At 36.0% G+C, this 25,412-nt stretch overlaps 1 protein-coding gene across 2 annotated transcripts in view; it reads right to left on the bottom strand.

Annotated features, from left to right (window-relative positions):
• Positions 1-16,459: 16,459 nt before the first annotated feature.
• The window catches only part of LOC131074234 (peroxisome biogenesis protein 7), a 30,983-nt gene continuing 22,030 nt past the window's right edge, over positions 16,460-25,412 (bottom strand). Inside the window, exon 3 of one of the 2 annotated variants that reach the window (XM_058010813.2) lies at positions 16,460-16,793. The gene's annotated coding sequence lies outside the window, so the exon portion shown is untranslated. The remainder of the gene's footprint in view (positions 16,794-25,412) is intronic. The other variant, XM_058010814.2, reaches the window with a different exon arrangement.

Here is a 25,412-nt window from a genome sequence, read left to right as displayed (position 1 = left end):
ATTCATTAGAGACAAGTTTGGCATAGGTAATGCCTTCAATCATTTCCTGCTCTGGTGCAACATCTTCCATTACATCTTCATGAATTTGTATAGTGTCAACCGGGTTTGGACCTTGCTCTGTGACATCTGGATCTTGCTCGGTGACATCAACAATTTCAATTTGAGATTGTTCACTGACATCCTTTTGTTTGAAGATCTCCTGCCACTTGGCTTTTGTCTCATTCTCCACATCAATGTATAGCCCATTCATCAATTTTAAGGCTCTCTTTTTCACAAGAAATTTAGAATTGTATGTGGTCAAATGCTCCTTGATTTCTGCTATGGACATGTCAGGAAATAGATAGACTAGACTTCTTTCTCTTATTTGTCTCTCTGAGTCCATTGCATATTTCCATCTGTTATCAATATGTAAGTATAGTTCACTCGGAAGTGACTTTGCTAGTTCTAATGGAGCTAGCCGAAACTTCAGAAGTGTACAGATGACAGCTTCTTCAATTTGTCGCTTCTCATCATTATTCCTAGTCTCATACTTAACATATCTAAATCCTGGAAATCCACCTTATTCTTTAAGATTGGCACAAAAATCTTCAACACTGTGAATATTTACCTTTTTGCTTTTCACAATCTGGAATTTATTTGCTTCATCAGACTCTGTATCACTCGACTCTTTTGCCGGAATGAGTCTCCGAGTAGATTTCTTATAGGTCTTGGTTACCTTTGGTGCAGTAACACTCTTCTGCTTCTTACTCGGTGATGCAGTTGATGCTTTGGTGTTGGGTCTCTTTGTTGGTGGAGTCGGTAGGGCCTTTGAGATGTCCTATTTCTTTCTTTTCAGAACTTTACCCTTAGGCAACTCTGTGCTTAATGTTATTGTTGCCTCTTGTGCTTCTGATTCCTCTTCGGTAATGGTAAGATTGCCTTTGACAGGTGTAGAGGAGGATTCTTCTCTGAATTTCTCAGATAAAACCTTTATCATTTTTTTAGCTTTTCTTGTAGCCTTAGGTACTACAATGCTCATTTTTACTTTATCCTTCACCTCTTCATAGGTTCCATACCTTAGTTCGGTTGCATGCCTTGGTAATGATAAACAGGCATCAATTTGTTGTTGTGTAATATTATAATCAATTTCATAACCCATTGGTTGCAATGATTGAGTCCTCGGTTCAACAGCATTTACATAGCAATAATCAATGTCAACTTCAAAACATATATTGTCCTTGTATTTTTCTACCAGCTGTGGTGGAATCCTGTACCTATTGTGCATTTTCTCTTGGAATTTGCTGAAGTAATCATCCATGATATCATTAAAGTTATCTCCTAACTTCTTGATGAAGTCATTGATCTAATGGGTGATAGGTCGGTGTAGCTCCCATACTACTTTACCGACCGAGGGAAAGAACTTCTCAAAGTAGAAAAACATACATACAAGCAGTGAACCGAACTTTAGTGTAATTGCCAAGTTGTTCTTCTTCAGCTTCCTTATTGTGTTCAGGTTCTCAAACAAGTTCTTCAGTAGTACTTCACACAAGTCTACTTTCATTCCCTTATTCACTATTTTGTAGGCCAAGTCAACTGCAGCACATGGTACACTGTTTTCCCTTGTAGATTGGAAGAAACAGTAACCAATTACTCTTATTGCAAACTTGAGTTCTACATCAGTGAAATTATTCAGTTTCAGTCCTCGGTAATCAAATTCTACTCCGGTTAGACTGATTAGCTCTTTCTGTGATATCATTTTTTGTGCTCGTGCATTATCATAGATGGGATACCCGGTGATCAGGTGAATGACTTCCTTAGTGATCTTGAACAGTTGCTCTTGTAGCAACATGAAATCATCATGTACTCTGCTCAAGACAAACTTAACCCATTGGGGTTTGAACACACGGGGATAGACTAGGGCTTCTGTTAATCCCTTGATTTTGATATGCACAAATTTGCTATCCAGTTTACCATCAGTGCAAAGTTCATCAAATGTGTCACTAATCTCGACATGACCGAGTTCCTCAACACGGCATTTGGTGAAGAATCTAACATCTTCTACTAACAAGACTCGATCCGAGATGAGTGAAAATGCAGTTTTGTCATCCGGTTTAGAGGCAACTTTGGGAGTTAAAGAATATTTCAGCGAGGGATTCTCCACATTTTGGACAACTACGGGGTCTTGGATCTTGGGCACCATGGTAGGTTTCGGGTAAGATTTGACAAATTATCTTTAGGGTATACAAATGACTAACGCTTCACACTCGGTAGACAATAGCAATTTGACTAGATCGAAAACCAGCTAAATAGTGAATAGATTTGATGTAAATACCTCAAAATTCACTTTAAATGAAGTTTGATCGCTTTGATTCGCTCTACTCTGCTTCTCAAAAACTTGGTGAATGAAAATGACCGCGAAAACACTTTTAAGTACTCAAAAATACCTCATCGGGCTCTGTGCAAGTTAGGTCAAGACATTAAGTGCACTCGATTCACCTTTTACCGATTTACTCCTTTTTTTGTTTTAACCGAGTAACCAACTTTCCTTTATTAACCGACTTGACAGGTTTCCTATATACACCGACTTTCCTGTATAGTATATAAACTGACTAATTGCATCTTAACTATGCACATTTTGAATTTTGTACATAATAGAATAGGAACTGTTATGATTTAACCTTTAGAGAATGCAGCCCCTTCATACCTTTTCCTGACTAATTTGAAATAGGTGCACCTAACTCGCTAGGTAAGGTGCTTTCTTCATCTGACATAATTTCCTCCTTTTTCCAAATCATCTTGAATTTTTCTTTTATCTCTTCAGTGTCTCTTCTAGGTTGATCTCTGCAATCTCCAGCTAAATGTCCAACTTTGTGACAATGAAAACATGCCATACCAGGATTTCTCCATGATCTCCGGTTGTTCATTCCAAACCTTATAAAACAGTTGGCACTAATTTGTCCATATCTTCCACAACATTCACACCATATCCTTGTATTGTAATCCCATGGTACTACTGCATATTGTCGGTAAGGATCTGTGTGAGTTCGGTAACCTCTAGTGTTTGCTCGGTGTGGATACCGCATGTAGTTCTTTTGCTTAGACCAGCACTTCTCGGTACTATGTCCATATCTATTGCAGTTTCTACAAAACCCTTTCAATTGTGCCTTCTGATAGTTGTTAACAGACTTTGTCCTACATTGATTAGATGCGTGACCATATTTATTGCAATTGTAACAATATCCATTGGATTTAGTGATATTCGGTTGTTTACCTTTTTTGATCTGGCATGTGTTGGCAGTATGACCTTGATTTCCACAGTAATAGCAAATAGGCTTCTTCCTTTTGATGTTATTCCTGTTTACAACTTGTTTTGATGATTCTCCTCTCTCGGTAGTATGAATTCCTTTCTCGGTTGATTTTTTTCCTTTGTAACCAAGTCCTCCTTTGTAGGGTCTTCTTGTATTCAGTTGCTCATCCAACATCTTTGATGCTTCATAACTTTTCTCCAATGTTTCTTTGGATTTCTTCTTTGTTTCAAGTTCACCAGTCAACCTTGATACTTCAAGTTTCAATGATTGATTTTCATCATTCTTTAGAATTGCTTCATGATGTGCATAACCTAATTGATCTGTCATATTTTGTTGAATACCAGTTAACCTTATGATTTTATCATCCTTATCAAATACTAGAGCTTCAAGTTGTTGTTTCTCTCTTTGTAGATCTCTTGCTTTATCCTCGGCTATCCTTAATGCATCTAGATTTTCAGTCATCTGTGTACTGAAATGTTCATGTTCTCTTTTCATTGCTTTCAGTTGATCAGCCAGTACTTTGTTCTTTTCTTTCAACATTCCAATCATTTCTTTAGTCTCTTCAGATATACTGTTCTCAGATGATGTCTCGATTTGTTCTACTAGCTCTTGAGAATCCTGCAAGTCATCAGATAATCTTCTCCTTACTTTCAAAGATTTTTGCATTTGCCTCTGCATGTCTGCAATCACTTGATTTGCATTATCCAACTCTTCTTGTAGATACACAATCCTCCAAGATTGTTTGTAGCCTTCCATTGATAAGATCTTTCTCTTTAGGTAGTTAAACCCTTTTCCAAGATTCAAGCTCTGATACCAATTGTTGGGCCCAATATGGAAAGCTAATGTACTAAGAGGGGAGGGGTGAATCAGTACTCCAAAACTTTTCTTTGATAATAACCTTACTGTTATGCATAAACAGAATAGTGCAGTAACATAAAATAAAGTTAAAACAAACAGATAACAATCATACATGATTCACTCCATAACACATATATTTTGGTCACACAGAAACTATTGGTTAGAGAGAAAAACTGCGGTGGGGATGGCACCCACAACTTCACTACTGCAATAATAAAGATTGCTCGGTTAGAGCTACATTTAGCTATTTCTGATAGCATACCCTGTTAGGAGTAACAAGATCTATTAGATCTACCTTACTAAAGGATTTCACAACACTATATAAATGTTGCACCTGGTTAAAGGATTTACAATTTATAGACTTGGTTAGAGTTTTTTACCCTGTTAAATGTTTCTCTTACAACTTCAAAATATTACAATAGAATCATTACAAATATCTACAACTTTACATCTGAAATGCTATAGCAGATTCTATGTGCTCAGAATAAGATTATCTAGCTTGTAGCATACCTCGGTAACCCATATTGTAACTCGGTAAACCCTTTTGTTTACTTTGTTCTTCGACTGTTCACGGATAACCTTCTCAGTGACCTCTATGTGTCTCTGTAACAATCTTCCTTCATGCATACACACACATGCATTCATACATATTCATCCACACTCATTTCTCTTTTCCCATGCTGTATAAATAGATCTCTTACAGCGATGATCTAATTCATTGCTTCGATCTTACAAAAAGATTTCTCGAATGAGTAACTAAACAAAAATATTTCATTGGTTAGATTGACCTTGCAATCATACACAATCTTCTAGTGCAATTTCCAATGAAAAAACGGTTAGATGTGCCTCGATCTTGTAACACGTTTTCATGTGCATGTCCAGGTTCAATGTATTTGGTAAAACGTTTCACTCGGTGAATATCAACTCGGTGAGTTAACTTTACTGCTCGGTATCCATGAAACAATACTCGGTAAACAGCTCGGTGAATACTGCGTTCTGTGACTGCTTTCTTCTGTAAGCGACTAGACTATTCATACTGACTTCTCTTTGTGTACCGACTGCATGATTCGGTAATACTAACCGACTAGAATATATAGTATGACTTTGAATATAAAACTAATGGAAATTTGATAAGTAGTAAAAGGAAAGAACACAACAGAGAGTTTTAGCTGGCTCCCTCAACCAGAAGAGGACAAATAACACATTACTTCTTCCCTTTATGGGAGCGAAGGGAAATATCAAAAGCAATCACAGATTTAGATTTTTTCCTTTTCAGCGATATCCACCCTTCTTCCACCTTCACAACGAAATCCATCCAAGAAGTCGGGTGCAAAGGACCTGAGAAAGTGTCAGCCAAGCCCAAAGGACCAGCAGCATCCAAAGAGCCAGCAGCTTCAACTTCCTCCCTGTCAGCAACGGGAAGGACAACCACATCAGAAGAAACACCAGCCTGCGACCCACAAGCCCCAGTAGCCACCATAGACCGTGAAGAATCAAAGCCACCCTCCCTAGAGGAAGCCTCCCCATCCGCCAGAGAAGTCGTAGTAGCAGCCAGGCTATCCTGAGCAACCACCTAGGAGAAACTTCGATGTGAAGAATTCTTCACAACATAATAATGTTGAGTTGAAGCACCATTCCACCAAGACACAAAACGTCTCTTAGTAACACCAAGATCACATTTAGCAACAACATGACCTGTTTTAAAGTACTTTCTGCACCTGAAGGGAATCAAAATTTAAATGTTGATTAAATTCATCTATACTAAATACTTTGTACTATAAATGTATCTACTCTTTTTACTAGTATTATGTGCTTTAAAAGCTAGGTGATACAAATTTTAACTATTGTCTGATTGAGAGAATAACTTATTATATAAACCTTTTGTTCTAAAAAAACACAATATATTTGAATAAATTTTAAAGAGTTGTCTTTAAGAAGAATATGTTATAATACCCCTTATAGTTTTATTCGTCATGCATTTGCCTATGTTAACAACTTCCAATCTTTCGTTGAAAATAAATTTCCTTAGGAGTCTCAAATAGAAATCGAATAATTTAAATTCTAAATTCAATAAATAATTTATGTTACTCAATATAATTTAAATTTTAAACCTTTCTTATATTGTATGCAATCTTCCTTTAATATAAACAAAGAATGTTGATCCACGATTATTCACTAACCTATCTCATAAGGAGATTTAACCAATAGTTTAATTTAAGGTGTAAGATCACTACTTGTTGAATAACCATTTTGAACTCTAAGTGTATTTGATCATTTTGTCCCATGAAATACAAATCTATTCCAATCCAACAAGATTCATTTTTCCATCACATAGGGATGACAAACTCCTTAACTAAATATTTATTTGGAAGGAAAATCTTATTTGCAAATTAAATCTCCATTTTTCAACTCTTTAATATAGGTACCACATCTCTTTAGTTATTTTTATTTATTTTTATATTTTTTGTACTTTACTATGTTTAAGGCAAATTAATTACATTACTCATCCCCTTATAAAGATATTTTGTTTAAATTTCTTTAAATAATTATTGTAAATTTACATTATAAATTTATTTTGGTAAGTAAATAAATTCTAATTAAAATTTACTTATAGAACAATTTGAACCAAATTTCATTCATTAAACAAACTTAAAATATAAACTATTTTGTTTCAATAATATAAATCTGCCTATAAACTCCATTCAAAGTAGGTTCTAATTGTCAATATCCATTTATTAAACAACTTTAAATTTTATTTATTTATTGTGATAATGAAAATCGATATTAATTACTTTAAACTCAAAAATTTTAAAGGAAAAACATATATATATTTTTTGTAATAATAGTGGGGGGTTGGAAGTGGGGTTCTCGTGGGGCCCACTTCCTGTGAACCCATCCTGCAGGCACAGGGCCGGTCTGCAAGGTGGGGTGTAGGCCCCTCCTTCCTCTACAGCCCCCTACTCATGCAATGGACCGCAAGTATTCTTTCCTTTATCAAAATTTGAAAACCAGGAATAAGGAATACAAATTCTATATTACTAAACCCTCCCATAACAAAATCTTTTCTTATTTAAACTACATAAATTTCCTTTTTCCATAAAAGAAAACAACATGCAAAGTAAGATAGGATGGAACCTGGATCAAGATGAATGAAAGAACCATGTTGTTGAATCCATCCCCTCTTCCCGGCCATCCTTTCTCAATCCACGTTCTGTAGATTTGTGAAGATTGAAGCAGAAACCTGCATATTTCTACAAAATTCTTCCTACAACTAACATGAATTTGAAAACTAATTTTTTTAACAATTCAAAGACCTATTTCATCACATAGAAACAAAAAAATGAAGTCCCCTTTTTCGAAAATCAAGAACTCAATATATAGAAAAGAGTCATTTTCCCACTACAAAAGAAATTAATTGATTTAGAGATTCTTTTCCCGAAATAATCCCATGCAAAAATGATTATTGTCATAGTGGGGGTTACATGCAAAAATTTGAATTTGAGATTTTCTTCTAGAACCTCCTCATTTCCTCCTACAATATGCGCTAAATAACATATTGAGAAAATAAGTAATTTCTAAATTATTTTCATGCAAAAATGATTGTTGTCATAGTGGGAGTTACATTTGCCCGTGCATTCAAAATTTGAATTTGAATTCTCCTCCATTTTATCAAAAATAAATTTTGTAACTCCTTTGTCATAAAAAAAAACCATGGATAGAATTATTCTTGTCATAGAATAATTTGCAACTCCCATGTCATATATTTGTCAAATACAATATTTATTCCTTGATATTTTGAATTTGAAAATTTCTTTTCTAGAATCTTCTTATTTCTCCTACACCATGTGCTCAATTAGAATATTGAGAAAATAAATAATTTCCTAGTAAATTATGACCTCACGAGTGTGTCACCACTATTTAATTTTTCTTTTTAAACTAATTGCACCCTTATTCAATTTTCATCTCCAACTAACATTGCTCATATAATTAATATTAATATTAATAATGGCAGTGGTAGTAGTAGTAATAATAATAATAATAATAATAATAGCAAGTCATATCAAGGTCCAAAAAGAGGGTTATGACAAATTGAAGATTCGAAACAAAATAGCTCTAATACCAATTAAAAGATTTGAAACAAAATAAGTCTTATACTGATTAGACAAACATGGAAATAAAATCAGAAATATAAATTCATCATAACATTAAATTAATTAAACATAAAACTGCAACAGCAAGACACACAACATTCAATTTATTAGATGAGTGTTCTCTTCTTTGTCTTAATGTTCGCATAGTATATAACAGTTTTATGTTTTATTAATTTAGTGTTCTCATGAATTTCTATTTCTGATTTAATTTTTGAGTTTGCCTGTTCAATATAGTATAAGAGCTATTTTGTTTCAAATCCTTCAATATTCATATTTCATCTATAGGCACAAAGATAACCTGTCTACACAACCATCACAAGTCATAACAACATCTTAATAATATATTATTGTAATTAGCTTTCGGCACAATGCAATAAGAGTCGTTCATGCTCTTTAAATATTTAGAGTCCTCATCTGCTTAAACTTGCATGGTTGCATGCAAACCAAAACAATGGTGAAGCTTTCAAGATTAAGAAGTATTTGAGAGTGCTCCATTAATTCGAAGATTTTTAGGGCTTCCTTGCGAAATCCATATTGTGCACATTCTACAATCATTTTATTCGATTTCTTGAAAAGACCTCTCTTTGAGGTATTTTGTCAAACAATTTATGTGCATGTCTATGATTCCACATCTTGAGCGCATGTGATTGAGATGTTGGCAAAGATTGTAGAAGTTGAATTTAGACCTATTGTTTGCATTTGTTTTTAAAGTTTCTAAAGATTTATCAATAAATCCATTAGGTGTGAAGTTGCCACCATAGTGTGCAATTAGATTAAAAAACACATATTAAAAAACTATATATTGTATTTCTTTCTCATATACAATGCAATACACTGGCTGAATTTATAAACTTGAGTGGATAGCAAAACAATTCTAAAAATTAATAGAAGTTTTTGTGTGCTAGAAAATTCTTATCTTATCTGAAGATTGAAATTAGAAAGTTTTCCAGCACTTACTAAGTTTTTTATTAAAGCAAAAGCAGGTTTTGAGGGGACCTGAAACCCCTTACAAAAAGAAAATTAAAGATAAAACTTTAAAGCCTAGCAAAAGAAAAAACGGGAGCAAGTCCACAAAATGGGTTTTACCAACAGGCTCCCACAACCTTAAAGAAAAGCTGCCAAAAAACCAGCAAGCAGCCAAAGAATAGAGAGGGGACCAAAGAAACTCCAGCCAGAAACCCACCAAAAGGAAAAATCAAGATTTGCTTTTAGTTCCACCTTTGTGCGAATGAAGATTCATGTCAAAAGAAGGCCCATATGTCTTGGATTTTTTCCTTTCACAGTAATCTAGCCCTCTTCAACCTTAGCAGCAGCCTCCTGCCAATCAAGAGAACTCATCACAGAAAGGGCCCCAACTTGAGAAGGTAGGCCAGCGCCACCCACCAAATCAGAGACAGTAGGGGAACAAACAACAGAAGTGTCAGAAGTATTCCCCAAAGCCATCGAAGAAACAACAGGAAGTGCAAGAGGAAATGAACCAGCCTCAATAGCCACACCAACAGGAGACAAATCTGCCTGAGAGGGAGCCGCACACTGAGGCACAATAGTCAAAGCAACCCCACCATCAGATATCGTATCCAATTGAGAAGAAGTCACAGAGCAGAGAGGGTCTTGCGCAACCAACTAGGAGAAACTCTGAGGGGAGCCAGATTTCTTAACAATCGTATAATGATGGGCAGAAGCATCTTTCAACCATGAAGCCGAAGATTTATTTTTCATGATTTCACACTGAACAGCCACATGTCCTGTTTTAAAACATCGTCTACATTTGAAGGAAATACCTTCATAATCCAAGGATTGAATCCAAGAGCCTTTGGAAGATTTGATTGAGATCTCCGCAGGAAACCCCTTAGACACATCCATATCAACCAAAATGTGGGCATAAGTGGAGTGAAGAATATCTAATGATTCATTATCCACCATCAGAAAAACCCCAAGAGCGTTACCAACTTCTGCAAGAAGAGATTCAACCCAAAGGTGAAGAGGGAGATAGGGTAACCGAACCCAAATCGGAATAATATTGAAAGAATCATAAGAAGGGTTGAAATTAGATTGCCATGGCCTAACCATAAGCATAAATCTATCATTCCAACTAAAGAGGCGATCACATAAAATTTTGTTTCTATCCTCTATATCTTCAAATTTAGCAATGAAAAAACCTTTTGCTATAGGATAAATGTGCACAGTACCCACCAGAAGAGGTTCCCAATGTTGTAGGATCCAGTCGTGTAACTCCGGGAGGCTGGGCCAGACGCCTTTGAATCGACAAATAAGAGCATGCTTGGAGAAAATAAAAGAGTTGTGATATTTCTCCTCAATCTCCTCATCCAGCGTAATGGAAATGGGATTTGAAACCGGAAAAGGCCTAAGCTTAGAAGACTACATCTTCTTAGCAGCATTAGCATCCCTACAAGCGTTCAGAATGACCACACTAGGACGCTTTACCCAAGCCATCGTACTCGAAGAAGCCACAACATCCCCATACACCTTAGCAGAATGAGAGGTTTGAGCATGAGAATCGCCTGTCACATTCTCCTTAGCCATCAAAGAGGGCGAAGAGAAAACATCATCCATGACTGCCACAGGCCTAGAAACAAAGGTCGCACCAGAAATGGCAGGCACAACCGAGGAAACCCTAGGCGCTACGGCAGACATACTCATGACCATCGTATGATTCGAAGTGTTAATATTCCAGCACTTACTAAGTTAAACATTATCATTTACAAGGATAAATATTATATCTTTCTAGAAGATAAACATTATCTCCAACACCCCTCCATAATGTTTATCGTGAGAGGATAAATACAAATATATTTCACATAGCAACTTCCTTGAGAGGAAGCCAATTTCTAATTTTGACAAATTTTATAATAGCCAATATTTTTGTAAACATATCAGTGACTCAATCTTCGGTTCCACAAAACTATAGCTCCACTCAACATATTTTATCTTCAGTTTTTTCAAAAAAAGCAATTTCGTGTCTTCATGCACCTTTACAATGGATCACTTGAAATTTAATCTTCTTGCAAGTTCACTATGTGTAGATGTCATATAAGACAATGATTTCTTTTTATTCACAATTAGTATCATTTTTCCCATATGAACACTTATGATTGAGAAACCTTCCAATCATACTTGTAATATTTTTCCACTTTGATCCACAACTCCATCCACATTCCATTTTCATGCACCCTGCCATAAACATATTCTTTGACTCTTTATTCCAACATGTCTTTTCAGAAAGATTTCTCAAACCGCAAATACTGCAAGAATGTAGATCCCAACACTTATCCTTTGTGTGTCATTTCCTTTTACAATGTGAACATTGCATACTCTGCATTCCTTGAACTAATTTGCTTGTACTTGGAACACTTGCATCATTCTTTCCTCTACTTGTGATATACCCAAGTCCTCCATATTTTGGCCTCATTGTTGGCTCAATAGGATTTTTCATTCCTTGGTCATGCTTTCCTAATCCTTGACCTTTATAACCTATTATTTTCATTATCTTTAAACCAACATTTTTTTCCTTATTATATTTAACAAGATTTTCAGACTCATTAGTAGACTCATCACGAACCACTTAAGCAGAACCACACTTACCAAATGAAGAACATGAATCATATCTATCACAAATCAAAGGTTTTGTTAATGTTTGTAGCTTCAATCGAATGATCATTTAGAATACATATAATATATGTTGATTAATAATAATATATTATTATGTTATATTATTATATTATTATTAATCATATAAAATTTAATATTCAATATTAATCTATTATATTATTCTAAATTAATAATTGATTGATGAAATATTATAATATTGATTAAATTATTATAGTTAAAGGAGAGACATGTCCGTTCAAGGACATGCCTCTCCAAAGGAATATATGTAGTATAATGTTATTCAATTTGAGAACACATAGAATTCCAAGAATGCAAGTATCAGATTGAATCAGATATATACATTAAAATACATCCAATAAAACCTGGGAAAATCAACATGGTATCAGAGCTCGGGCCTGTGAAGTTTAATTTGGAGGTTGGAGAGGGTTGGAGAATTCAGTTTTTTCTAGAATTTTCAGTCTGAAATATGCCATTGTACGGCCCTTGGTTGGCCTCAAAATGAGGACTATAATATATGGATGGAAAGATCTGTGTTTCTAGTTTTCAAATATGTTTATCTCATCAAATTTGATTCAGTTTTGTGCAAGATATGATGACTTTGGTGAAAGTCACTTGAAACCCTACCTAGGGTTAGCAGTTTTGGGAAAAATGTCATAACTTTTGTTTTAACCGTTGGATTTGGCTATAACTTGGAAGAAATGTTTGTAATTAGATTTTCTAACATCTCACCGACGAGATTGGATAAATTTGGTAAATTTCAAAAGTTATTAACGACTGTGTGTGGCAGATCATAATGAAAGTGTTAATCAAAATTGTGAAAATGTTCTACATCATTCAAAGGGAATTATGATGAGAGATGATTCATGCGTGATATTTCTTATATGGGCTCACCTTATGAAAGGAAGTGTTTTAAACTTAAGATAGGTATTCTATGTTTTATTAAGGCACATGAATTATTGAGTTTGTAATTTATGCTATAATATTGGCTAGTAAAATCTTGTATGCTTCTATCATTGGTATTTATGTTCGAGATAATTTAGTTTATGAGCTATTTGTAATCTCTCTTTGACATACCTTCAGGATGAAAGAACAATAAAATTGAATTAAGGGAGAAATAAATTGATGCTTATAAATGAATTGATGATTGAGACCAGATGCAGAGGGAGTCCGACATTTCAAAAGAGGACAAGAGGTTGATACAAGAACTTGAGCTTCAGAGGGAGAAGATGGTTCAGTCAACTTGTGACAATTTCGATCATAGTGATTGAGAGGGATTTTCACTATTGAAGGTGAAACACTTATGAGGTAAAACTTGATTCAATTGATTATTATACTAATGAAATCATTTAATGCCTTATGGGCCCTGTGTAAATCATAAGGAAGTGACGAAATCCAAATGATTTCCACTTGTATTTTTTAGGTTATTGGAAGGTGACGATCTTACAATAACTTGAGCTTGTGGATAGAATCGCCGACTGAGGCAATCCACGTGAGAGCTCATGGATAGAATCGCCGACTAAGGCAATCCACGTGAGAGCTCATGGATAGAATCGCCGACTGAGGCAATCCACACAATCCACGCAAGTGCTTGTGAATAAAATCGCCAACGGAGGCAAATTCACACCTTGAGACTATGGTTGATGCAAATACTCCCCTGTGATGAGCATCATATGGTTGATGCAAATACTCCCAATATCATGAGATGATATTTTTGAGTTATGGTGAATATCATGTGCCTTGATATTCTTGTTTATACCATACTTCCTGGTATCATAGTGAGATAATATTTTCTCTATTCCATAATTAATCTAGACTTAATGCATTTGCATTGATTTTATCTTCCCTAGCTAAGAGGGAGTGTTAATTATGTTTTGTGTAGCTATGGTGAGGGCCATAAGTGTTGACATGGGAGATCACTACACATTCTGTCTGATCATCCTCCCTAGCTAAGAGGGGGTGTTAATGTTTGTAGCTTCAATCGAATGATCATTTAGAATACATATAATATATGTTGATTAATAATAATATATTATTATGTTATATTATTATATTATTATTAATCATATAAAATTTAATATTCAATATTAATCTATTATATTATTCTAAATTAATAATTGATTGATGAAACATTATAATATTGATTAAATTATTATAGTTAAAGGAGAGACATGTCCGTTCAAGGACATGCCTCTCCAAAGGAATATATGTAGTATAATTTTATTCAATTTGAGAACACATAGAATTCCAAGAATGCAAGTATCAGATTGAATCAGATATATACATTAAAATACATCCAATAAAACCTGGGAAAATCAACAAGTTTTAACTTCAAATATTCATTACTTTTTGCAAGCGGTTCTCTTTTCAACTTTGATATTTCATCTTTTTGTAAACTATTTTCCTCTTCCAATTTTTTTTATCCTTTCTTCTAAATCTTTCTTTTCTTTTTCAAGCCATTTCAATTTTTCTTCCAAATCTTCATTCTTATTTTTAACTTTCTCTAATTCATTACTATTTTCACATGAAATTGTATTAACTTCGTTTTTGATTTCTTTAGGTTTTCCATCTTTTCATTATAATCTTTTTTAACTTCCACCAATTCTTCTTTAAGTCTCACTAAGCTATCATTTTCTTTCTTTACTCTCTTTCCAGCTTTTCCCATTTAAATAAAGAAACAATTTATTTGCACAAAAAAAATACTTGAAATTATAACAATTTGCTTTCACCTCACAAACTTTTCACACTTAACACCTGTTACCATAGAAACTTTCTTTGATTTTTTTTTTCGCTTGGCTTCATCCAATTTCCAACATCTTCCTATAGTCTTCTTCACAATGGTCTCCATGATCTACAAAATCTTAACACAAACATTTTTGCAGTTTGAATTGTTTTGCCCTGATCTTCTGCTTCAACCAAATCTCATCTTGCAAGATTCAAAAAAACTTCACTATACAAAATCACAAATGCTACCCAAGATTTAAAGATTGCTCTGATACCATATTAAAAAATTGTATATTGTATTCCTTTCTCATATACAATGCAATACACTGGTTGAATTTATAAACTTGAGTGGATAACAAAACAAGCTAGAAACTAATAGAAGTCTCCATGTGCTGGAAAATTCTTATCTTATCCAAAGATTGAAATTAGAAAGTTTTCCAACACTTAAGAAGATAAACATTATCTCCAAAACCCTCCGATGCATTTTATCTATATTTTACGCTTAAGACAGCTGCAAACCAGAGCTTTTATAATCTGTTCTCTGCTATGCTAAAGATACCCATGTGGTATTTCAAATTGTTTATTTTGCTGCAAGTGGGGAGGATGTTGTTGTAGAATTTGGCTTTCAACTGTTGTTGGAGTTTGCATGAAAGTTCTTTAAGCATTTTTAATGAATTCATTTACACACAACTTCTTGCATTTCACATGGTGACATCTCCTTGAGGGAAGAGCTTAAATCACACACACTAAGCTTACATTTTTAGACTTAAAAAGTGTTAAACAATCAGAGTTGGCTGACATTTTCTAGGCTTAATATGTTGCTTAATGTATGTGGTCACGCTAAGACTACACTTCTATTCTTAAAAGTGTTAAACACACGGAATTAACTAACATTCTCTAGACTTAATATGATGCTTAGTGTGTGGGGTTTAAGGATAGCCCTTCTTGAGGCGTTTTAGTAAACAGGTGACGGGCTTAAAATATTTCTTACACTTCCAAATGAAAATTGAAACATTAAAATTTTTCATTTCGAGTTAACACAAAAAAATGGCTATATCGTTTGAAATGACATCAAGAATATTCTCTTAAATCGGATTCTCTCCAAACTTCATAGTTTCCAAATTTTGATTGTTTCTTCTTTTCTTTTCTTTTTTCATCAACATATATGGTCATTTTAGACCATAATCAAAGTAATACATATGGTGGCTTGTAAATCTAGCACTTGAGATTGAACTCGACAACATCAAGTTGTAATGGTCAATTTTACTTGGATGTTCATAATGACTCAATGAAGGCCTTTGACTAAAACCACATTCAATATTGAAAATTGTTAAGAAACACGAGTATTTGACCAACCAAGTGATGGATTTAATACACAAGTTTAAAATTTGGCTAGTTGAAAATAAGGGGTAACACAAATATACAATATGATAAAAATCTATAAACTATAAAAATGGTAAGAACAAGAAGTCTTAAATGTGATACTAGATGTGTTAGCTCTCAACCTTAGACGCTAGCACGCCACGAGGACGTCTACATGGCTATAGTGTTGTTTGCACAGAAATAGCCAAAAAGCTCCCAGAAAGAGGATCTTAGTCTGTCAAACATATTTACTTGCACACATACAGACAAGAAAAATGTTGGAAGCAATATAACGGTTTACCTTACTTAAATCCCCCACTTTGGTGTCTCCACTTCCATAGATAACTAGACAAAATCGAAAGACAAAATAAAAATTAAAAAAACGTGTAAGGACTAGAATTTCCATAATTAAATAAAATTAGAAATTCACCTTTAATTTTCAAATAAATAATCATTTTCATATTACAACAAGGTTCATAATTCAAAATTATCTATATTCAAGATACAATATAAATGTAAGACCAATTTGGTTATGTACATAATAAAGTGACTACAAGTCAATATTACAATTTATACATTGCTGACTACAAGGTTGAAATACATGATATGATGAAAATAATGATACTATAAGGATTGTCTCCAATCGTCATGGATTCCTGTCCATCTGCTCTTGTGAGATGAACATGTGGCCCAAGCACATTTTCCACCCAACCATGAAGCATCCGCTTCCTTGGTGCTCTTACATTACAAAGAGCTCCCAAACCTTGTACGAGGCTCTAAGAAACTGGAATCAGCAAGCGGGATGGGATCTTAATGCAACATGAAAACATCTAACAAACATATCACATAAGATCGTGCAGTCTTAATTTTCATGATATGACAGGGATTAATGAAAGCAAATCAACTAGTATCACATTGATTTTTAAATGCATTGGCCAAAATTTTATGTCGACTCCCGGCAAACAAATCAGATGTCAAGATTTACCCTTCCCTCTGTTTCCATATTCGATATAAGCCCATTACCATACATAACTCTATTTGAATAAAATGAAAAACTACCCCTCTTCCTCATAAACAATTACATGCACGTTAACATATTTATTCTATATTAACATTTAATATGCAATTCTCCTCTCAATAGCAGTGGTAGCTAATCTGACTCCAAAAATGTCACGATTTCTGCATAACAAGAGGGTAAGTCGAAAATTACATATCTCAGCCCTACTCAGCACAACTAATTGCATCTTTCATTTTTCAATTGTGTATATAACACGAAGGTTAGTCAGCCGTTTTGGAGCCAGATTAGTTGCATCCCTCAATAGCCCCACACTAACAATCAAGCCAAATCTACTTCGTCCAACTCATGATAATTTCAATGCTAACTCAAAATTTTAACTCCCTTAGAATGAACTTCCCAAAAGTTGTAGCTAATCTAAGTAAATCCTTAAAGAAGAGTTACCCCTTTGTGACTCCCAAAATACTATATGCTTCACTAAGCACATTTATAGAATGATAACTAAAATTAAAATTCCATGTTAAAAGAAAGAAAACACTAATTATTAATACCGATCTTAACCCACTCTTTTCTTATACATTTTCGTAGCATTCATTTGCAGATCTACAAATGAGTGGTAATGATAATTATGTATGAAAGAAAATAAATACATACAGGATACCTTCTGTATAGAAACGTAACCATCGCTGGTAATGACAAAGTAAGAACAGTTTGGATTATCTGATTTAATATGTAGAAAGAGCAATACAATCTTTCATTCTTCAATATAGTTCAGGTAAAGTAAATTTAAAATATCAATTCCACCCTTAACATAATCTTCCATTTTCAGAACAGTAAGAAAATATCTAAACCTACTTATTAGTCTTTTGGCCCAAATAACAATAAAAAATAGTAGACAGAATAAAATAGGCTTTCTGTTTCCCGGTGAACAGTAAATTGTTTTATTGGTTAAAAATCTATCTATATGAAAAGTCAAGGAGTAATTTTATTTTTATTTTTTGAAAAGAATAGGAACGACTCATCCAGTTTTGCCTAGCCTATGATTTATTTGCAACAGCAAGTAACAGAAATAAATGATTTTTTAATTATATTTTCCATTAATATATTCTCACAATGGGGTTGCATGGGTTTACTAAATTTGTAATATCTATTCTTCTAGGATTTGCAACGATGGAACTATGCAGGTGAAAATTAGTAGATGTCAATTTGTGTTTTTAATACCTGCAACCAGTAATAGAAGGTGTATTCATTGGACCACATGCATCAGCGTGAACCAACTGCAATACCTTTGAGGCTCACCATGAGTCACCATGCTTGAATGGTCTCATGTGCTGCTTCCCAGCCTGACAAGCTCCACAAACTCGCTAATTCTAAGTTTGGATCTCAGGTAAGCCGAGAACACAATCCTCCCGAACAAGCTGAGCAAGGTAATGAATGTTCAAGTGACCATACTGTGATGCCAGAGACTGCTGATAGAAGATGATTTAGCTACAAAGGCATGCTCAAGAGAATCACCCGTATCCACAAGTCTGTATAGACCATGATCTTCAATGCCAACAGCCACAATCGTGCGAGTTGCACGATCAACAATCAAACACTTGTGTGAACTGAATACCACATCAAGCTAAGGACAGTGTCGCATAATCTGGCTCACAAAGAGAAGGTTCAGTTTCATGCCAGGAATGTAGTATACATTAAGGAATATGAGATTCCTCCCACCAGACTAAATCTGAATGTTGCTCTTGCCGACAACAGTATACTCCTCACCTCCAAAAATGACAAAATCGATGAAAGGTGAGAAGTCTATGAACCAATCACGCCAATGAGTGAAATCTTGAGAGGCACTAGAGTCTATATACCAAGCAGAAGATTTCACACGATCTACAAGACACTTCGCCATGAAAACGTAGAATGCAAATTCTTTCTGCTCTAAATGCTCTTCAACATTGGCCTTAGGCTGAGACCCTCCCTGCTTCGGTTGTTCGGAAGCCATCCGATTCCAACAAACTTTTATTAAGTGGCCATATTTGTGACAATAGTTACACTACACTTTCTTCTTCTTCGAGCTATCCTGAGACTAACTGGGGCCTTTCTGCTGAGATGATTAAGATTTGCCTTTATCCTTGTGAAAGGATTTGGCTGCGAAGGTTTGCTCGGTAGAGGACAAAGTGGGATTGCTACCAAACTATTGTTTCCAACAGTCCTGCTACATAAGTTTGTTGCACAACTCTACAAATTTCAAATCAACATTCGTTGAAGTAATGTTGAGAGTTTCTAAAGTGCTCATAAGATTTGGGTAGACTCTTTAGGGTTATAACTACCATATCCTCTTCCTCCATTTTCTTGCCAATTGCTTCCAGCTGATCCCGAATGTCCTTAATCTTTGTCAAATGCTCCTATAAAGACATACACTCATCCATCATGATAGAAAATAGTTGGTTCTTCAAGAAGAATGCACGGCTCTTATTTGATGTCTCATTGAGATCCTTCAGAACGGTCTAGATCTCTGCAACTATCTTGTCGAATGGCACTTGTGGCAACTGATCATCAGTAACTGAAAGTTTGATAAGCATGACCGATTCCCGGTTACACTAGTCAAAATTATCCTCATCTTGTCCACCTGTGGTAGGACAAGTCTCTTTACCCAAAACGAGATCAACAAGGCGACGATATTCAAAGATGGTCATCATCCACTGCTTCCATGTGTTGTAATTTTTGTTGTTGAATTGTTGACTGCCCTCCAACATGATGTTGGTCAATGACACCCTTTTTTACGCTTTCCAAAGCATAAAAACGAGAAATTCTAAAAAAAGGCATAAAATTGAATACAGAATCTGAGGCACATATCCCAATGCAAAAAAGAGGCAGAACCAAGTACAGACTTCACAAAATACGAAGTACTACTAGCACGAATCAGAAAACCCAGATCACTGAAACCCTGTTGGAAAAAAATGCAAATGTGAAACAAAGAAGTCTTGGGTTGCGAGTCTCACAGAGGTCACAGGTTTTTTATTTTTACCAAATAACACAATCAAAAATCGCAAAAAAACACAGATCGTCACCACTGAAAACACAAATCCATCACCAAAACAAATCCAGCCAAGAAATAATCTCATCAGAGGAGGTAACGGGTCGCTGAATTAATCTGCTAAAGCCATCGGAAAGAATCTGCGAAAACACAAAGTGTGTCGCAATTTTAAAAATCACACGGAGTGAGAGGTCACGAGAGGTCGCACAGAAAATAATAGTGGCAGAAGAAAATCGTGAAGAGAAATCGCAAAAACAATGGCAGAAAAACTAGGTCGCACAAAATAAAAACGAACACTACCACACAAACAAACCCACCAAAATCTAGAAAATTATTTTTGAAAATCTGCAGTCACGAAAAAACCCCTCTTTTTTAAAAATTTCAACAGGCCCGAAAATCTAAAAAAGAACTCCAAAATTCTAGTGTTCCACGAGCGTTGGGGACAGGGGGACGCGTTTCCAAGATGGGGGAACCAAGGGCCTAAATTTGGGGACGGCAAGGGGATGGCAGGGGGGGGGGGGGGGGGTGGCGGGGTGGTGGTGCTCATATATATACATATAGTACTTGAAAAACTAGTTTTGAAAAGATGTATAACAGTATAAGAATTAGATTTCAAATGAAACTATAGGAAATACCAAGATTACTTAGATTAGTAATACTAATTGCTAAATGCTAAATAAAATTTGACAAATGAAATTGTCAAATTGGAGATTTCTCATTTCTATCATATGAATATCAAAAAAGGAAAATGAAAAAATACGAATATCTGATGCCATTGCAAAGTCTATAATAATAAAGATGATTACATGATTCATCATTACAATGAGTAGCCAAATACAAATACGTGTAGCAATAGCATTACAAAAGAGACTAGAGTCAAAGACAAAATGACAAAACTCAAAATGTAGCTAATGGAGGCCTCTAATCATCTGCGAACTCCTCCTCACTGGAACTGCTGGACTCTTGAAGATCAAGGTCCCTCAAGCTCACACCAACTAGCCATGTATCTGAAGTGGTAGGATCATCCTCATCAATCTGTGAAGGCTCCTCTGGCTCTACATCCCATCGTGTCGCTGGACTCTCCTTGTACACGAGTGTCTTGCGGTCTATGAGACGCAAAGCATTGTGTACAGCCACAAGCTTCTCTGCTCTCTTAGAGGTAAGTCTATTCCTCTTAAGAGAGTGGATGAAGCTATATGTAGACCAGTTCCTCTCAGTAGTTGAAGAACTGGAAACCTGGGATAGCAAACGGATGGCTAGAGTGGTGGTCAAAGATTTCGGGCCATGACAAGTCCACCACAAAAGTGGGTCCTCCTGTACCATAGTGTCTATATCCATCTTTGCCGCATCTAAATAACCTCTAAGAGTGGCAAATCTTCCCCACTCAGTGCGCATTGTGTCGGCATCTTTGGAATCAAACATCTTCTCTATGCACCTAAAGAAACCCGCCTTCACCTCATCATCCTAAATCGGTGTCATTCTACCCGGTCTAGCCTTGTACCAATTAGGATTCAAGGCAAAGGCAGCCATATGCAAAGGAGTGTTCAACTTGTCCCATCTACTCTGAATGATAGGCCGGATTTGCTCATTGAAGAATGCTAGAGAGGGGTCCTTCACTCGCACAGCAGCCCTCATCTGGTCAAGCATAGAGTCAATGCACTCATACACCTCTCCAAGGTTAGGTGCATCCCCATCCCCATATCTGATCACCTAGAATACTGGAGAAATGATGGAGACAATGTATTTCGCATCAGTCCAAACCACATCACTCTTCACTATCTCCTTCACCCTTCTCCCCTGCTCTGTCTTGGCCTCAGCCCACCTATTCCACTCATTATTCATAACCATGAGTTGCAATGCCTCTTGCAACTCAATCATTCTCTCCAAGAGAATGAAATAGGATGCATATCTAGTCTCAACTAGTTTCAAGAACTCCTTCACGAAGGTCCTGAAGAGTGCATGTGAAGTGCGGTGGTTGCAGATAAACATCTGCACATCTCTCGCATCGGTGACCACTCCTCTAATCCAGTCAATCTTCCCCATGTCCTTGAGTGCATTGTTCATGGCATGCACACAACATGGGGTCCACCAAATGTGTCTATAGGCTGCCTCAACGAGTCTCCCTGCTGCTCTACACACATAGGTTGCATCTGTCACTACTTGGACCACATTTTGTGGCCCAACCTCCTCAATAGCCTCCCTGAGGACCTGAAACTGGAAATCAGCATCTTTACGATGCCCTGTACAATCAACTACTCTAAGGAAGTATGGGCCCTCTGCACATGTGACCATGACGTTGATGAGTGGACGATGGCTAATGTTCGTCCACCCATCCATAACTATGCTGCACCCCGATGCCACCCAACATGCCTTCATCTTCTCCATCAAAATATTGATCTTGGAATAGCATTTATCCAAGATCGAGGTCCTCATTTTCGTCTCCCCTGGTGGCACATGAGATGGTTCTCCCTTGGCCACCGTAGCCATCATCTCCCTATAATAAGGAGACCGTGTAACATGAAATGGAATGCCATTGGCAAAGAACTTGCCAATGGATTCATCTATCTCATCTCTCAGTTGCACATTAAACATATCAGCAATGGGGTTGCTCTGTGGTGTATGCAACCTACGTTTCCCAGCCCTAGCAGCAATAGAAGTGGAAGTAGATGGAGATCCAAACATCATTCCTCCCGCCTGCGAAGCATGAGAAGTATGTGGCACTGGCACATTCTGGTTGTCGTGAAGTGATGCCCTAGCAAACAAAGTAGTAGGCATTGAAATCTTTGTGTCATCTGGAACCCCCCAAAGCCTGTTAAACTCAATTTTGTACTGTATATTTTTGGGTTCCTCCAAAAACTTACAATGTTTCATGCCTTTTCCTCTCCAAAACAGAGAGTGTGCATTCACCCTGCTAATGCTACCCAACCATTCTCTGTCACAAATATTGCACTTCCACTTCCTTGTTCCCCCACTTGAATGTGATGCAGTGCCTTGTACTGATATTCGTGAAGCAAACTGTTTTAGAGGAGACTTAGGATCAAAATGACCCCTAGCATATGGTGCCAACAACTCTGAAGGGCAACCTGTACTAGCTGGTGCACTTGCCATAGAACTAGATTGGGCTCCAGGATCAGCCCCATGGTCACCCCCCTCATTTTCAAGTTCATATTCTAAATCATTCTCACTATGAGAATGGATTTCCATGTTATCTTCACTCATGCCTTGGGAGCTCATTGTGAAATTGACACTACATTTCACAAAATAAAAATAAAAATAAAATCAGCCTAGTTTAACAATATATTTTTAAATTTTTTTCCTATTCATCTCAAAATGAGATTTGATGTTGAATCTTGAGGGCAAAATGATGCCCTCAAGATTCAACATCAAATCTCATTTTGAGTCTTGAGATGAATAGGGAAAAAAAAACCAAAAATGACATAGAACAATGAAAATCAGAAAATAAAACAAACAAAAAAACAAGAAGAAGTTGATAAACCCTACCTTGTGCTTGAAAAATCTCTCCAAAATGTAGAAGAATCTTCTTCTTCCTCTTCTTCTTGCTTCTTCTAGCTCCTATCATGCTTGCAATCACTTTTCTCACCCCTTCAATCAATCTTCTTCAAGTATTTCCTCCTCTTCAAGTTGCTGGAAAAAAAATCAGTTTTCCAAAATGAGAGTGAAATCCAAAATAAACATGCTTTTGTGTTGTTTTGGGGGGTACGGTGGGGCCCACGTCCAATTAGGGTTACCCCTTAACCCCCCCCCAAAAGGCACATGTTTTAAAAAAACTTTTAAAAGTGTCTTTTTTCACATGGGAACGTGGGAGACGCCTAGGCGTCTCCCACGGAGACGCCCAGACGTCTCCACGTCTCCTTGGGAGACACAGGGACGTCTCCACGTCCTGGCGGCGTTTGGGTGGCGGTGGCGGGACGACGGGGGACGTCGCGTCCCCGTCCCCGTCCCCCCGTCCCCGAGACGTTTCTGACGGGGGGACACGCCCAAAAAAGGGGGGGACGCGTCCCCGTGGAACACTGATACTTTTGTTTAGCTGATTAATTCCCCAAATGATTAATGCTTCTTTGGTTTAAAAGAATAATGTGTCCGGTACCATATCAGAGAAGAAGAAAGATTTGTGGCATCACATTGCATTAAACTAGCAATATATTTTTAGTGTGTTTGTACCTATCAAATATGCTTACTATAGGAAGGCAAGTTGTTATCTATGGAACAACCTACGCAAGCAAGTAAAATCTCAACAAAGTAAGTAACTCTCCTAATCTGGGTGCTATGCTAAACCATCAGTGTGTGAATTGGAAACCAATGCCAAGTGATATATCCGATTAATCTATAATATATCTAACAATCGTAAACTTAGCTTTTGAGTTTTTAACTGTGCTATAGTGGCACTTTTGTGTGGGAAAACTGAACATACTCTCTCTCTCTCTCTCTCTCTGCTTTGGCAACATAGAAGTTGTTATTCAGTCAGAATCAAATATCCTTATGAGATTTATTTAAATGTTGTTCAGGGAAATGGGTTGTTCTTTGTTTATATCCGTGCATACTTTTTGTTATCTGAGGATATTAATATCATCTCACGTCGGTTTCATGGAACCCCTCTTGATTGATAACAGCTTCTTTACTCAACAATTTTATTTGGTAATCTGACATGTTATTTTCTTCATATATAGGTGATGAAGGAGCTATGTATTTCGAAAGGTGGTGGTTGGGTGCTAAAAACAGGAGATGGAAGACCAGAATAGTACTCTGCTCAGTTTTCTTCCTTGGGATAAGTTGGTGAGAGATGTAGTTCCATCGACCGGAAAGAAGCGCATGGACTACACCAAACCCTTGATTATTCTGTAACTGTAAGAAATCAATTCATGTGGTATATTGTTCAGATTGAATTCAGTTACAGTGCGATAAAGTGTCAATTTTGTCTACAATTGTAACATATAACAAACATTAATAGATCCCATTACAAGGGTTAACGCTTACTAGAAATTCATTGGAAGAGGTCATAGTTGATTATTTGTGTAGAATTAACTGACAGCCATAATTTATCTGGGAAATCTATATCAATCAGGATGAAGATTTGTGCAGCAGAATTTAAATTCTAGCATGAATTCTTTTCTTATGTGTATAGCAACATGAATATATTCAGTGATTAATCTTTTGGCAGTTCACCTAAATCTGTTGGACTTTCTATAAGATGCAATTCATACGTTAATACATAAAGAAATTTTTGATGTAATTATAAACTTTGAATAAATTGTATTTTTTGGAGCTGGCTTTAATTTTATGTTTTTAATGCTTTGAGCAATAATCGCATCTTATGTTCCATGAATGATTTCCTCGTAAGT

This window comes from Cryptomeria japonica, chromosome 8 (assembly GCF_030272615.1).
Source record: "Cryptomeria japonica chromosome 8, Sugi_1.0, whole genome shotgun sequence".
NCBI classification, from domain to species: Eukaryota; Viridiplantae; Streptophyta; class Pinopsida; order Cupressales; family Cupressaceae; genus Cryptomeria; species Cryptomeria japonica.
Note: the sequence above shows the minus strand (reverse complement) of the source record. Positions and strands in the feature narration are given on the sequence as shown.